The sequence below is a fragment of the Rutilus rutilus genome (assembly GCF_951802725.1).
Source record: "Rutilus rutilus genome assembly, chromosome: 6".
Lineage (NCBI taxonomy): Eukaryota > Metazoa > Chordata > Actinopteri > Cypriniformes > Leuciscidae > Rutilus > Rutilus rutilus.
The window spans coordinates 47972148-47984430 of record NC_140214.1 but is presented as its reverse complement, the minus strand read 5'-3'; the positions used below and the strand labels follow the sequence as shown (position 1 = coordinate 47984430).

The 12283-nt window shown below is 37.0% G+C and overlaps 1 long non-coding RNA gene across 1 annotated transcript; it reads left to right on the top strand.

Annotated features, from left to right (window-relative positions):
- The first annotated feature begins 4581 nt into the window (after positions 1-4581).
- Positions 4582-11508, top strand: LOC311291900. Its single transcript, XR_014627625.1, has 5 exons — positions 4582-4682; positions 6485-6560; positions 6701-6793; positions 8728-9238; positions 10491-11508. It is a non-coding gene; the product is annotated as an uncharacterized lncRNA (long non-coding RNA).
- The last annotated feature ends 775 nt before the right edge of the window (positions 11509-12283 follow it).

The window sequence follows — 12283 nt, the reverse complement described above, 5'->3', positions numbered from 1 at the left end:
CTAGACCAAACAAAACTCTGCATCTAATAGGGAAGCATGATACTGGTTTATGTAATAATTGCAATGTACCTGATCAGCAGAGTATTGTTATGATGTGTAATAAATATGATAGCATAGTGAAGAGGAAAATTTAGGGCATGGGAGGGATTTTAAAAGAAATATTAAATAAATCATCAGGCCATAAAATAATGTAATATTTATTTTTAGTTTCTAAGAGCTACCAAGCTGGATAAAATCATTTGTTTTATTTATTTATTTCGTATAATGACATAGCATGTAAGCCAGAGATCATTTATAACCTGAGGGTGGCGGTAATGCACTAAAACAGTTTGCGACCGCCGTTAAAAAATCAAAGAAGAAGAATCGCACGTCACACTCAGTGTTGCCAGATTGGGCGGGTTCCCGCCCAATTGGGCGGTTTTGAATTTGATTGTGCGGGTAAAAAAGGGTTTGGGCGGGTGGACAAAATTTGGGCTGGTTTGGGGTCAGTTCGGCGGTTTTCAAACATCTACATTTTAAAGTCTAATTGGTTAAAAAACTAAACTAAAGTGTGCATGTTGTCCATAAAATCAGTCATCATGACATTACTGTACACGCACGCAGAGTCAGCTGGCGTTGGTGTTGACATCACCGACGAGCACGCAGTTTTAGCCAATCAGCGATCAGCAGGCAGATGCGATTGAGCGCGATAAGTTGTAGCTGTATATTCAGTGATCGCTAATGCCAAAGTGATTTAGCCTACTAAACAGTAAGTTGTATCTACACAGTAAAGAGTGAGATAGTGAGTAACTCTAAAACCGTACACATGGTGGGAGATGTCGATGGTGACTAAAACTCTGAGAGGAGAGCACAGTTGAATGACTTGAAATGAAATCAAATATGGCACGTGAAATATGTCCATGGTCATGTGCACACTACCTTACCAGACATCGGCAACTTTTACACCGTCCAGATTGCACTATACTCGACCCTGACAGCTGCTGAAAAAGGTTTGAATCAACGATGAATGAGTTTGACTGCTATTCTGCGTTATGTTCTGCAATGTGTACTTCCGAGGGTTAAAGTCATCGGTTCATTTCTTGATTGCCGTTTTGACAGTGTCCATCTGGACATTTTAGTCATATTGGCTAATTAGGGCCCGAGCACCGATGGTGTGAGGACCCTCTTGGAATTGCTCTGTTTATTATTATTATTATTATTATTATTATTATTATTATTATTCTTCTCCGCATTTAATTGCATTTTTGAGGGCCTAAACATGCTCGAAAACTCACAAAACTTTGCACACGCGTCAGAACTGGCGAAAATTTACATCTGATATAGGTTTCAGAATTGGACGGGGCAAAATGGCTCGATAGCGCCACCTATAAAAGTTCAACGGAGTGCGCCTCCCGCAACGTTCCACGTACGTGCACGAAATTCGGTACATACATGTAATGACCTAATACCTACAAAAAAGTCTCTTGGAGCATAGCCCTAAACACAACAGGAAGTCAGCCATTTTCAACTTCCTCTCAGATTTTTGTGCAGTTTTTGCCATTTTCAGGCCTCGTACTTTAACGAACTCCTCCTACAGTTTTAATCTGATCATCTTCAAATTTGGTGAGTGTAATCTTAAGGCCTTTGCGACGTTAAATTGCGAAGATCTTGAGTTTTCGTCGAAGGGCGGGTCCTCGGCGGCCTGACAAATTTCGATGTTTCGCCATGAAACAGGAAGTTGCTGTAACTCAGGCATGGAATGTCCAATCTGCCCCAAACTTCACACGTTTGATAAGAGTTCTGTCCTGAACACATGACCATGCTCATATTCAGTTATAGTCATAGCGCCACCTGCTGGCAACAGGAAGTGACATGTTTAACACTGTTATGGACTCCTAATAACATATAAAAAAGTGCCAGCAAGTGCTAAACATGCTAACAACATACTAGAAGCATGCTAAAACATGCTAGCAAACTCATAGCTAAGTGCTAAAGCATGCTATTATTGCAATTAAATAGGAATTTGCTGTAACTCAGGCATGGAATGTCCAATCTGCCCCAAACTTCACACTTTTGATAAGCGTTCTGTCCTGAACACATCTACATGAGAATATTCAGTTATAGAAATAGCGCCACCTACTGGTAACAGGAAGTGTCGTGTTTAACACGTTGATGCCATTCTAGCAACATGTTAAAAATGCCATTGACTTCTAAACATGCTAGAAACATGTTAAAACATGCTAGCAATACTTAGCTAAGTGCTAAAGCATGCTAATTCAATGAAACAGGATGTTGTTGTTACGCAAGAAGGCAATGTCCATTCTGCACCAAACTTCACACTTTTAATAAACGTTCTGTCCTGAACACATGACCATGCTCATATTCAGTTACAGTCATAGTGCCACCTGCTGGCAACAGGAAGTGACATGTTAAACACTGTTGTGGACATATAAAAACATATAAAAAAGTGCCATCAAGTGCTAAACATGCTAACAACATACTAGAAACATGCTAAAACATGCTAGCAAACACTTAGCTAAGTGCTAAAGCATGCTATTGCTGCAATTAAATAGGAATTTGCTGTAACACAGGCATGGAATGTCCAATCTTCCCCAAACTTCACACGTTTGATAAGAGTCATGGCCTGAACACATCTACATGAGAATATTCAGTTATAGTAATAGCGCCACCTGCTGTCAACAGGAAGTGAAATGTTTAACACTGTTGTGGTCTCCTAATAATATATAAAAAAGAGCCAGCAAGTGCTAAACAGGTTAGCAACATACTAGAAACATGCTAGCAAACACTCAGCTAAGTGCTAAAGCATGCTATTACTGCAATTAAATAGGAATTTGCTGTAACTCAGGCATGGAATGTCCAATCTGCCCCAAACTTCACACGTTTGATAAGAATCATGGCCTGAACACACGTCTATGCTCAAATTCAGTTATAGTAATAGCGCCACCTACTGGCAACAGGAAGTGACATGTTTAACACGTTGATGCCGTTCTAGCAACATGTTAAAAATGCCATTGAGTTCTAAACATGCTAGAAACATATTAAAACATGCTAGCAATACTTAGCTAAGTGTTAAAGCATGCTAATTCAATGAAACAGGACTTTGTTGTTACTCAAGAAGGCAATGTACAATCTACCCCAAACTTCACACGTTTGATAAGAGTTATCTCTTGAACACATGTCCATGCTCATATTTAGTTATAGTCATAGCGCCACCTGCTGGGAACAGTAAGTGACGTTTAACACTGTTCTTGACTCCTAATAACATATAAAAAAATGCCAGTAGGTGCTAAACATCCTACCAACATACTAGAGACATGTTAAAACATACTAGCAAACACTTAGCTAAGTGCTAAAGAATGATATTACTGCAATTAAATATGAATTTGCTGTAACTCAGGCATGGAATGTCCAATCTGCGTCAAACTTCACACTTTTGATAAGCGTTCTGTCCTGAACACATGACCATGCTTATATTCAGTTACAGTCATAGCGCCACCTTCTGGCAACAGGAAGTGACATGTTAACACTGTTATGGACTCCTAATAACATATAAAAAAGTGCCAGCAAGTGTTAAACATGTTAACAACATACTAGAAACATGCTAAAACATGCTAGCAAACTCTTAGCTAAGTGCTAAAGCATGCTATTATTGCAATTAAATAGGAATTTGCTGTAACTCAGGCATGGAATGTCCAATCTGCCCCAAACTTCACACTTTTGATAAGAGTCATGGCCTGAACACATCTGCATGAGAATGTTCAGTTATAGTAATAGCGCCACATACTGGCAACAGGAAGTGACATGTTTAACACGTTGATGCCGTTCTAGCAACATGTTAAAAATGCCATTGAGTTTTAAACATGCTAGAAACATGTTAAAACATGCTAACAATGCTTAGCTAAGTGCTAAAGAATGCTAATTCAATGAAACATGACTTTGTTGTTACTCAAGAAGGCAATGTCCAATTTGCACCAAACTTCACACGTTTGATAAGAGTTCTGTCCTGAACACACATCCATGCTCATATTCAGTTATAGTCATAACGCCACCTACTGGCAACAGAAACTGACATGGTTAACACAGTAATGCAGTACTAACCACATAATTATTGTGTACTGAGCATGCTAGAAACAGACTAAACATGCTAGCAACACTTAGCTGAGTCATGAAGCATGCTATTATCACCATTATACAAAACATTTTGTAACTGACTTTGACATACTCTTACTATATATACCTCCTTAAATGTACATTTCCCAAACATGCTCTGTCTTCCTAAAACCACCGAGTGTTGATGGCACGGGTGCGAGGGCCCTTTCATCGCTGCTTGCAGCTTTAATTCTCCTTTATTATTGCTCTGTTTTGATCTGTTTTCCTGGGGAAATTTTTTTTTTATTTTTTTTTTATCATTGTTATTTTGTTTTAAGGAGATACAGATTGTGCTTATCAACCTTGAATGACATGGTAATGAAATTATATCATATTATTTTGGCAGTCAAATTTTGGGCGGTTTTTTCTTGTAGTGGGCGGGTTTTGGTGAGCTTTTGGGCTGGAAATCACCGTCCCAATCTGGCAACACTGGTCACACTGCAAAGTCACCAGGAAAAGTATCCTGCCGATGAAAGAGGCTGCTGACACGTGGAGAGAGACACTGCCTTAATTGGACTAAAACCCTAAAACAGGTAAGTAAACATTAAAAAAAAATTAATTTAATATGTTATTCAGTTGAGAGATGATATCAGATGAATTGGAAGTCTCACATGCCCCCTAATACCTTGAAAAACTTCTTAAAACTGCGGCAATTTGCGCGGGCACATTAACCGAAAAGTCGACAAATGCGCCCGCGCGTTCTGCTGTTTTTTTTTTGTTTGTTTTTTTGTTTTTTTTTGTTTGTTTTTTTCACATAGCAGCAAAATAGACTTAAAATACTCCGTCATTTATGGTCATACAGACTTGAAATATGGAAAAATAAACTGTAAAATGTCTTTTTTATGTGTCCACTTACAATCGAAACAAAACATTATGCTTTTGTGTGCTTTCTGCCTCTCCTTCTACATGAACTTTTTTTCTGGAGCAGGTCTCTAAACGTAAGCAAAACTCAGCAAATACACACTGTCAAGAGTAATCTTTATAATAATTTAAGTGTTTACTTTTTAATTATCTAATTCAAAACGAAAGAGAATATTCTGTTTATGTAATCTATATAAAAAGAGAGACGTTAGTCGTTCTCATGGCAACTCATTATCTGCTAATCACCCGCTGAAAGCGCGCGCTATTCAAACGTAAATATCTTTGTTCTAATATGAATCGCGTTTGTATGCGTGAATGAACGGCTCAGATGCTCGTTTACTACAATTACAACATGCTATTTTTACATGAACGTAACGCTATTATAGTTTAGCTTTTCCTTAACTATATTGCAATACTGAGATGAGTAAAAATCTGCTGAAATATGTTCATGAAATATGTTGTTTAAATAAAATGCAATGTTTTAAACGTATGCTATTACACTGCAAATTAAAATGTATACGCCCTATATTAATGTATCATAAAATATATATGCTTGAGACGAAATATGAATGTTTTTAGACAATACTAATGAATCCTTAACTTTGAAATACGTATGATAAAATTTATGCTTTTTACAAAGGAAAAATTACACTTGGAATAGTTAAAATTGTAATTGTTGTTGACTTTCATATTATTGTGTTTCATTAGTCACAATTTTGGGGAGAGGATAAATATTCCAAACCTGTCTGAAAATACAATATGATGATTAACTGCACAATTACTAGAAATGTTTACATTGGATATTATAAAATTTGCTTGCATAAAAATTTGTTTAACTTTAAACCAATTCTGTAGAATGGCCCATATATCCTATTTGAACAGGATTTGTTTCCAGGTATGACTGTGGGCTTTTGACTTTCATTTATATTAGTATTATTTTGTTAACTATATGCTAAATAAATTAAAAGCAATATACTGTGTCTGTGTGTGTGTATACATTTCTTGTCAGCAGTCTTCTTAGGTGTGTCTTCTTAGCTACAATTAAGTTTTAAGAGTTTTTATCCAGTCATCAATGGCTTATTGATCATTATAGGTATTATCAATAATTAAGTTGTTGTTGCTAGTTTGAGTCGAGAAATACACATTTCAGCATTATCATCAATAATCTGTGTGTGCATTTTCCTTGAGAACCAAGCAAGTTGACTCATGAAACCATTTGTTTATTATATCGTGATTGCATATCTCAATCACAATATTGACCTCAATAATTCCAATGACAATGACATTTTCCCCAAATCGTGCAGCCCTTGCCAGAAGTATATAGCCTAGATATCTTTACACTGTCCGCTCAGTACAACAGAGGCAGGAGCTCTGCACTGGGGTTGCTCGAGTTATATGGGCACACAACTTGCTACAAGAGCTATATCCACTATTACGAACAATAAAGTAATATTTGACAAATTTTGTCTTTCAGATTCTGAAAATGTTCAAAGGCCAATCTCAAGATACTCTGGGAGGTCTTTCTCAGAGCAAATGGTCACTTCTAAGAGGTTTGTTTAATCGATTCCAGAAAACAACAGTGTCCCATGCCCCCATTTCTTTAATTCACTCTTGGCACTCTCACCCATGCTACAGTTCCTGTAGATTACCACACACATGTAATTTCTAAATGGTGAATTTCTTTCTTCAGGCTCTTTACCAACCGGCTGATGGCAAAATTCAATATGAAGGGGAAGGTGAAGAAGCAGAAACTGCCTCTGGAGACGACTAAAACTTTTGAAAGGTAAAGGTACACAAATTATGTTAGTATTATTATAATAAAATGATACCCAATTGTACTTTTTAAACTGGTAACCTACTGAACAAACTTTTAAACAAATTGCAAATTGAAAAGCACATGCTACATGCATAAAGTTTAAAAACACAATGAACTAATTTCTTTTTTTTTTTACATTGTTCTATTTTAATAAATTAAAAGCACTCAGATAGACAAAAGTGAGGGTAAGCATTAAGACAATTCATCAAGACAAAGTTAATCATTCAAGGGCTGTGAGTATTTTCTCTTTGCCTTTTGTTTGATTCACATTAATGATGCCATCATCAGAAGGTTTATTAGACTGAATGCAGATCAAATAATACCAATCTCCCCTTTTCTCCAAACTATTTACACCAATTTAAGATATGAACTGTTTAAGTGAATACTCTCCAATCCGGTCATTTTGACATATTTTGTTGTGTATTTGATGGTTAAATGCGCACACAAAGCCTAAAATATAATTTCCTTGTCTAGTTGCGGTCGGTTTCGGTGCGCACACACATAAGCCACCTTGAAGTTGGAAACAGCGTCCCTTGCTCGAAATTATTGTCCATTACATGGCTTGGTTGAACTCTAATGTAGAAAGCGGTGTGTTATTTCTTGATAACACATCTGCTAAGTATAACACACCGTTGCCATGAAAAACAGGTTTGCTATAGACGCAGGATTCTAACCGTAGAGACGTAACGGAGTATTTTCTTTAGCAGAAGCAATACAATCCTTTTTAAATGAATAAACTCCTTTTTAAATCAATTTTTTATGTCAAATTATTAATTTATTTGGTGGGTAGCCATGTAATAAGCGGGATAATGTAGAGCGAGGCGGTTGTTATAGCGAATACAACCACTTCAGGCAGATTCAAGACCCCTCCGCATCAGCCTGCGGGGTTGTATTCGCTATAACATCCGCCTTGCTTTACATTATCCCTTACTTAAATAGCTCTTTTTTATTATCAAACAAGTAACCGCAATGCAACAGTAGAGACTGCATTTTACAACAACTCTCTTCTGCATTGCAAATATCAAAAATGCATCATAGACAGATGATTTAATATTATCTCGTATAGAAACGGCTGGCAAAGATGGAATTTGCAAGATAACATCTATATTTCATTAATAAATAGTAAGTGCATTTTCTCAATTTCTCCAGTACTGACAGCAGAACTGATAACGCTGGAGCTGGATACTTCACTGGATTACCTCTTTCTAAACTCATCTACAAGTAATCTAGTATTTGCTAAAATGGAAGTTATAGTATCCAAAAGCATTACATTTGGGCTGTGCTTGAGAAATTTTATTATATGCAGTCTCTCTCAATTCATGATTGCTATCTTAAATATCTTGTCACCCAAGGCCACTGTCTATTGCAGTCTTACACCTTCCTAACATACAGCGACGCGAGTTTACAGAACCCATTTTCAGTCATTTGTTTGCTGCCATATACCACACCAGTCACCATTGGTCACTGTAGTATTGCCACTTCAAGGATTAGTTCACCTCAAAATGAAAATTTCCTGATAATTTACTCACCCCAATGCCATCCAAGATATTCATGTCTTTCTTTCTTCAGAGGAAAAGAAATTAAGTTTTTGAGGAAAACATTCCAGGATTTTTCTCCACACAATGGACTTCAACGGTAACCAAATTGTTGAAGTCCAAATCAATGCAGTTTCATGCTGGACGTAGGCAGAAGTACCGCCCCGTTGTTTACAAAGTGAACTTGCGAAGACTAATACAAACCATTTTAAATAAACTGACAAAAATCCATAAATATGTCATTCAACATACAATAAATTTGAACAATCCTCCTCCACGCTTGTAAACAATGAGCCGGTATAAAAATATTGTATGTTAACTTGCAATGTTACTTATGGATTTTTTGTTTTTGTTCAACTCTTGCAGCTGCAGTCATAAAATGGGATAAAGAAGCTACAGAGGCTACAATCAAGCATCATGCAGCAGAACATCTTAAACGTGCCGTGGAGGGCATACAGGGGTGGAAATAATGAGGAATTTTACATGAGTACTGTAAGGCGCGTGTGTTTATTTCTAGTTTAGGGGACTTTATGTCTCTCTCCCCCTTTCCAACCACCCACCCCCAATCTTGGTCTGGAGTAATTTGTTTTTTGTTCACTTGGCAGTTCAGTGTAACCATTAGAGTTGTTTTATTTATCAGCCTGTTCATAATTTGCTGAAAACCTCATTAAAGATGGAAAAAAATTGTCATTTCAAACTATTTTTGCTTTTTTTTTAATCAATAATCAGATGTCACTTATTTCCAATTGCAAAAATATAAGGCTACTAAAAAGTATTTGCATGTTTTAGACAGGTGCATCAAAGGGATAGGTATTAATTTATTATTTACAATTTTAAAGCAGTAGTTCTGCACACTGCTTTTACTATGACCAGGGGCGTGTCTAGAGCATTTTCAGTGGGGGGGCCATGCTGGGGCACTGCCTCCAAACGGGGTGGCCGCCAGTGACCAAAAAAAAAAAAAGAAGCTAAATTCTACAGTAGCCTATATTACGTAAATCCTACTGATTTTATTTTTTTAACTTGAATAAAGTTACTTGTAAACAAATGTAGTAATAAAGCACATTTTTGATTAATTTAGTTTTTTGTCATCCCTGCATCCATTAAGTTAAATTTGAGAGCCAGTGTTTATTATTTTTTGTGTTTTCATAAAACTAACAAGTTTATAAAATAAAAGCAATTTTAATAATGAGCCATTTTAAAAACCCAGAAGCAGAAACGATGTCAACTATTTTCTTTCAATTAGTTTGGCCATTACAATATACAGTAGTTTTATTCACAATCTCTTTCAATTAATCTCATTAATAATAATAAAAAAATAAAATAAAAACAAATTCCCCCCACTGTAATAATTCAAATGGTTTGGCCAAAACATCAGTGTTTCATTCAGCATTTCTTTCAGACTCATTTACAAAAAAGCTGAGTAACTCAGAGTTAAAGGGATGGTTCACTTTGAAATTAAATTTTGGTATGTTTTAGCTTACGTATGTTTAAGGGCATTCAAGATGTAGGTGTCTTTTTTTCCGCAGTAGTTTCAATTTTGATATTTTTAGGTCAAACCATTCTCTATAATGCAGGTCTATGATCACTATCTCAAAGAGCATGCACAATGACGTCCAAATGAAACAATTCCCCATCGTAAGTACACATTGATGGCCTAAGACACGAAACGAGCGGTTTGTGTGAGAAAAAGAGCAGTATTTATATCGTTTTTTTTTTACCTCTACACAACCACGTCCAAGTGATCTGAGGGCGCACGCGCTTCCTGGTGTGTGACGTGTGCGCGCGTTCTGGCTTAGTCTGCGCAAGCTCCGGAAAGAGCCGGATGTGTACAAGAGGTAAAAAACGATATAAATACTGTTCGTTTTCTCACACAAACCGCTCGTTTCGTGTCTTAGGCCATCATTGTGTACTTAAGATGGGTTACTTACTCACAACTTGCGACCGTTGTTTCTCTGGCGCTGCACTTCTTTGAATCGCGAACTTCAGTAGAGTCTATAAACTGATTGGCCGTAAAATGAACCAATCACAAGACATCTTATAGGGGGGGCACCTGGGGTGGCCAATCGAATTTCAGGGGGGGCCGGTGCCCCCCCTGGCCACCACGTAGACCCGCCCCTGACTATGACTAGAATGAGTTTTATTGAATACCATGTTGTCATCCAACCTTGGAACAAAAGCCTGTTTGATGACCAAAACATGGTTTAATAAAGCTAATAGTAAAGCTAATTTCGTTTGTGCATCTTAAAATTTTGTATGAATGTTCTTTAGACGTCTGTAAGTGACGTTGAAATGACGTTGTGAAAACTTTCATTTACAATATTGTAAAGATGTTACTTGGACATCAAAAATCAACATTTAAAAGAGATGTCTAATGAACGTTCACTATGTACGTCAATAGTGAACGCTAAAAAGACGTTTAAAAAAGACGTCAAAAACGTTCATTCTGGCTCTTCAGCGGACGTCTTCTGAACGTTCACTTTTTATGTCAGTTGGACGTCAACAGTGAACGTCAAAAAGACGTCTAAAAAAAGACGTCATAAAAACTTTCATTCTGGCTCTTCAGCGGACGTCTTCTGAACGTTCACTTTTTATGTCAGTTGGACGTCAACAGTGAACGTCAAAAAGACGTCTAAAAAAAGACGTTCAAGCTGACTCTTCATTGGACGTCTTTTGAACGTTCACCTTTTATGTCACTTGGACGTCAACATTGAACGTCAAAAAGACGTCTAAAAAAGACGTCATAAAAACTTTCATTCTGGCTCCTCAGCGGACGTCTTCTGAACGTTCACTTTTTATGTCAGTTGGACGTCAACATTGAACGTCAAAAAGACGTCTAAAAAAGACGTCATAAAAACTTTCATTCTGGCTCCTCAGTGGACGTCTTCTGAACGTTCACTTTTTATGTCAGTTGGACGTCAACAGTGAACGTCAAAAAGACGTCTAAAAAAGACGTTCAAGCTGACTCTTCATTGGACGTCTTTTGAACGTTGACTTTTTATGTCACTTGGACGTCAACATTGAACGTCAAAAAGACGTCTAAAAAAGACGTCATAAAAACGTTCATTCTGGCTACTCAGTGGACGTCTTCTGAACGTTCGACAAAGACGTTGTAATGACGTCGTTTGGACGTGTCTGTGCTCAGTGGGTTATTGTAAAGTGTTACCAGAAATCAGTCAAAACCAAAAATGTATTCATTTATATGCCTTTCTTATAGATTTTTACAATTGATAACACAGTTTATGAAGAAATGCACTTTTCTCACAGCTATAAACGCAATCTGATAACTACACCCCAATTTGTACAAACCTCAGACTTCCATATTTCAGTCAAAAGCATATTCACTTGTAAGATTGTGACAACACTAATACACAGACGACTCCACTGCCATATTTAAATACCTACTCCACTTGAAGCCTCAGTCATCAGTGTCCGAGCATCCTGTGTTTGGATTGTGGGGAAACTGGAGCACATGGAGGAAACCCAAACTGCAAACTCCACACAGAAAGAGCTGCTGGCTCAGCCGGGACTCCAACCAGTGATCGTTCTGCCGTGTGGAGACAGAGAAGCCTCTCCATCTTGAGTCTTCATGTTACTCTTGAGGTCATGGTCATTTTATTCTTATATATATATATATATATATAAATTCTCATCACACATCATTGATCTGCATTCAGGAATTTTTATTTTTATTTTTGCAACAGGATGTTTTCTATGCTATAATGTATTTCTATAATAAAAAACAATGATATTATCTTACCTGTGGTGATTAGTTGTTGTTCCTATTATTGTCCCCTAGATGGCAGTAGTACCAAATAAATAAGTTGCAGATTACCATAGTTTTAGGGGTAAATAAATGTATATTAGCTAAGCATGTTAAATTTGAGAGCTTAAAGGAGAACTCCGGTCAATTTTAACATTGAGC